This window comes from Lycorma delicatula, chromosome 12 (genome assembly GCF_047948215.1).
Source record: "Lycorma delicatula isolate Av1 chromosome 12, ASM4794821v1, whole genome shotgun sequence".
NCBI lineage: Eukaryota > Metazoa > Arthropoda > Insecta > Hemiptera > Fulgoridae > Lycorma > Lycorma delicatula.
In genome coordinates, this window is record NC_134466.1 from 47871818 (window position 1) to 47877339 (window position 5522).

Below are 5522 nucleotides of genomic sequence, written 5' to 3' on the forward strand. Positions count from 1 at the left end.
TTAACCACACATCTCAGGAATGGTCGAACTGAGACTGTACAAGACTACACTCATACATATCATCCTCTGAAGTATTATCTGAAAGGTAATTACCGGAGGCTAAACAGGGAAATAAAAGAAAATGTCTGGCCGAGCTGTCGTGTTACATCCAGCTGATTTAATATTTTAAATTAAAGAAAATGAAATTTTAAATAAAAACCAATCAATGCTAACAATAATGACGAAGAGGAAAAAAGTTAATTGTAACCGCCAACTTTTTAAAATAGCTTTATAATGAAGTTCAAGTTACAAATAACATTTATCTAAGTGAACGTATTACCAGTGTCTTCAATTAATTTCTTTATTACTTTGTTAATCGCCTACTCTTAATAAATATTAAATTATTTAGTTTTTTTGTTTATTGGAAATTATAGAACGATTTACAATTAAAGAAAAAACTGAGGTAATTTTGCTTTACGAGGAATGTCACCAAAATGCTGATCAGACATAAGCTTTGTATGCTCTACGATTCCCTGGAAGAAATATTCAAAGTTATTCTTCTATGTACAGAATTGCAAAACAGTTTAGTGATGCTGGAAGTACGGGGCCCAAAAATAGGAACCGTCAATATATTGTGACAACAGAAAACAATGAAATAGCGGTAGCTGGCGCAGCTACCGCTATTTCATTGGATCTAGAATTTCTGAGGATCTCTGAGGATCTAGAATGACCGGCGCGGTCATTCTAGATCCTCATGTTAGTTCAAGAAGAATTTCGCGTGAGTACGGGATATCAAAAACCAGTGTTCTGAGAATATTAAAACCCCTGAAATTCCATCGGTACCAAATTTCACTTAATTAAAAGTAGTATTTTGTCGATGGGCGATATTATTAAATTATCACCAGAGTAATTTTGGATCGTAGATACAATGATCGCTGGATTGGTCGAGCTGGTTCAGTTCATTGGCCTGCTCGTTCTCCCGTCATTATCCGGCAGAATTTTTTTTTTATGGGGTTACTTTAAAGAGAAGGTTTACCTAGAAGTATCAACTACCCCTGAAAACATGAAAGCGTATAATCATATAAACATAAAGCGTATAACAAACGTCTGTAGAGATATCAGGTGAAAAATTCTATTAAATGCTCACGGGTCGTTTTTAAAAAGTATCCAAAAATTCATAGAAGTAGAAGGATACTACTTCGAACATTTGTTACTGTAATTTATCTAGAGTAAGTTTTTGTAATTATTTTAAATAAAGAGCATTAAAAAGTATCAGTAATTCATTAAACCAAATATTTTCATGGAGTCGACATAACTTAACTGACCAAACCGTGCAATATATGCAAACTGTATACCAGTATGGTAACCCTTCGGGAGAAGAAGAGGGAGAAGATGAAGATGAAGAAGAAGGAAGACCAGCCACTCGTCTCAACATCACGGACTGGAGTCCGGAACAGAGCCCAGCAGAGATGCGTCCTGAAGGGCAGCCATACCAGAAGCGGATGAAGAGCTTCTAAACATCCTCTCCTTTTCAAAACTTACAATAAGATAAAATAACCCAGCAATTGCGACTCCTTCGGAAAACGGGACGCATTGCTCCCTCCTTACAGGTAGTGCCCCGTTGTGGCGTATTCCTGCTAGCCTATTAAAGAGTTAGCACCGAAAGGACTTCAGCGGACGGTCTGAAGGGGAATTACGTCGGGAGGACAGGCTTTATAAGCCTAGCCTTCCGCGGTCGGCCCATGAAATGGGTTCGATAACGCTGGTTCAACAACGGATTGGAATGCAATTAAATCCGTCTTAAATTCACTAAAATAATAATAGACAAAAATTGAAAAATTAGATCCGAGATTAAAAATAACCTTTTAAAAAAACAAGCCCGATTAGAATGATCCAGCAGCAAGGGACTCTGTCCAGGTTCTGCGATAAAGTAGGGAGTAATAGACTCCTGCCAACTTTGCATTCCATTCCATTCCATATGGTAACCCACCGGGTTGGTCTAGTGGTGAACGCGTCTTCCCAAATCAGCTGATTTGGAAGTCGAGAGTTCCAGCGTTCAAGTCCTAGTAAAGACAGCTATTTTTACACGGACTTGAATACTAGATCGTGGATACCGGTGTTCTTTGGTGGTTGGGTTTCAATTAACCACACATCTCAGGTATGGTCGAACTGAGAATGTACAAGACTACACTTCATTCACACTCATACATATCATCCTCATTCATCCTCTGAAGTATTATCTAAACGGTAGTTACCGGAGGCTAAACAGGAAAAAAAAGAAAGTATACCAGTATGGTGTGTACTATATGATTAAAAAAATTCATTAAATCGTAAATGGATTTTATGTAGGTTAACCCTTTATTGATTGTTTTTTATTTAAAATTTAATTTTCTTTAATATCAGCTGGATGTAACTCGACAGCTGGGTCAGACCTGATGAAACTAAAAGCACCAGTTTATACGCCTATAGCATTTTTGAAGATGGGTAATTAAAAAACTATCAATTTTTAAAAAAAAATCTTAAATGAAATTTTATTTTTTTTTTGCAAAGAATTCGATTCTGCAATAAAAAATTCCTATATAAAAAAAAATTAAGTTGCTGTTCAAATGACCTTTATTTGACCTTATCAAGGACAATATAGGTTATGAATGTATTTCACCCTTGAAATGGAAAAAACTTAACAGGAAACATTTTTTCCTAAATTATGAAAATGAATCTGAAAATAGGAGGAGAAAAGATTATGGAGGTAGAAGAATTTTGTTATTTGGGAAGTAGAATTACTAAAGATGGACGAAGCAGGAGCGATATAAAATGCCGAATAGCACAGGCGAAACGAGCCTTCATTCAGAAATATAATTTGTTTACATCAAAAATTAATTTAAATGTCAGGAAAAGATTTTTGAAAGTGTGTGTTTGGAGCGTCGCTTTATATGGAAGTGAAACTTGGACGATCGGAGTATCTGAGAAGAAAAGATTAGAAGCTTTCGAAATGCGGTACTATAGGAGAATGTTAAAAACCAGATGGGTGGATAAAGTGACAAATGAAGAGGTATTGCGGCAAATAGATGAAGAAAGAAGCATTTGGAAAAATATAGTTAAAAGAAGAGACAGATTTATAGGCCACATACTAAGGCATCCTGGAATAGTCGCTTTAATATTGGAAGGACAGATAGAAGGAAAAAATTGTGTAGGCAGGCCACGTTTGGAATATGTAAAACAAACTGTTAGGGATGTAGGATGTGAGGGTATACTGAAATGAAACGACTAGCACTAGATAGGGAATCTTGGAGAGCTGCATCAAACCAGTCAAATGACTGAAGACAAAAAAAAAAGATTATTAGAAAGCATGATCGAGATTCTAATCAAAAACCTACTAGATGAAAGGTAAAGACGATACCCTGAATAATTCAAAATAACTTACAGAAAAAATTCAGGAAAATGATTTGAAAAAAAAAAAACTAAAATTAAATATATAAAGACACATTTTAAAATATCCACATAGGATACAAAAGAGATAACTTAAATTGCCTAGGATTTGCCGACGACTTAGCTTTATTAGCTAATAGTTTCGCAGAAGCCAGAATACAAATAACAAGTATAGAAGAACTTGCGAATAAAATTGGACTTAAAATTTCTTACGATAAGACTAAAATGATGGCTGTAGATCCTTTAGTTATTAATTCTGTGAATAGTAATGGAAACAAAGTAGAAATTGTAGAAAAATTTAAATATCTTGGAGAGATCATTACTTGTAATTATAACAAAAAACAAAATTGGACTGAAAGACTTAATAAATTATTTAAAGTGCTACAAGTAGCCAAAAATACTGCGACAAAAAATCGCTCTCGATTAACACTAAAATTAGACATTACAAAACTGTGGTTAAACCAGTAATCACTTACGCGATCGAGGCTTTATTTAGATTAAATCAGAAAAATAGGAATGAATCTTTGCTTAAAGTTGAACGCAGGATTCTTACAACCTGTATAAACGAAAAATATAAAAACGAAGATCAGTACAGATTATTGCCTAATGAATTTCTGTACGGAAACTTGGAATCCTTAATTAATACTATGGAAAAGAAGCGAATTTCTTTCTGTACACACTTTTAACGATTACCGCAGGATAGGATTACTAAGAGAATTATAAATCGATTTTGGTCTTTAAAAAATCATTATGGATCAAAGAAATTAAAGAAGGCATGCAAAAATTAAATTTGACTTACGAAGATTTACTTAATAAATCCGAAAAATTAAAATTTGTTATTAAAGATCCGAATACCGACTTTAAAGTAAGAACTTTTAATTATACAAAAAGGGTTTATTCAGAAGAGGATCGTAAAGCAAGATCATTAAGAATGACTAAATATTGGGAGAAAGTAAAAGCTAAGAACTTAAAGGCCAAAAGATCGGCAAAAAACACTTGAATTATTCTGAATAAAGTGGTCCTTTGCGGCCTTAAAAGTAAAAAAAGACACATTTCGGTATTCTCTAAAAGACTTAGCTTATCAATGCACTGTTTTTTTGATGGGTCTAGTAGATTTCTTACGCTTTTCCAGGCCAAATCAAAGTTTATTATGAAATAAATAATAAATAAATAAAAAAACAGGCTGTATTACGAACGTAATATTTTTGTTTTATTTATTTTAAAATTTGTAATTTTTAAAAAAGTCCGCATCAAATTAACAATGAATGATTCCATATAACTTATATAGAAGTTTATTTTGTTGACCGTCGTTGGTTTAATTAGAGTATTGTTAACGTTATGGTTTTATAACCGCGAAGTTCTACGTTCGAATCGCATCAAAGACTAATTTTTTTTTTTACGCTACAAAATTAATTTTTTATAAGTAATTATAATTAGTAATTTTTAAAACTATATTTAAATGAAACAACAAAAAATGAATAAATAAAAAATATATATATAACAGGAAATAAAACTATTGTAAGAAATATATAAAGATTTATAAATATTATTCGTGGAGAATTTTTATTGTTTTATTAAATAGAATAAATTGAAAAACAATTTTAAAATCCTTGATGATATTTCTGTAAGGCGTAATTTTTTTTTCTTTTCATAAAAATTTCGATAAAATTAATTGTAATCTTTTCGGAAGTAAAACATTGTTACGATGTTTTTCCATCTCTATTATTATTATTTTTTATACAGCAGTTAACATTAGAAGAAAAAAAAAAAAACAATTCCAGTTCTGTTTTTTATATAACCACGATCAATGGTGATTAACACTACATCCTATATACATACACATTCGTATATATATAAAAAACACACACACACATGGGTGGGGGTAAAAATCTTGTTATTTACAGTCTGTTGGTACCTATATATAAATGCATTTCTTACTAGACAACTGAATGAAATACAGTTATAACTTAACTTTACTTGTTCTGCAATTCAAGGGTGATTAGTGCACTAATTTACATATACTTTTTAAAATATATGTATAAATATATATATATATATATATCCATAACAAAGTTGATATACTTTAGTTTTCAATAACAGTGTAAACTTAACATACG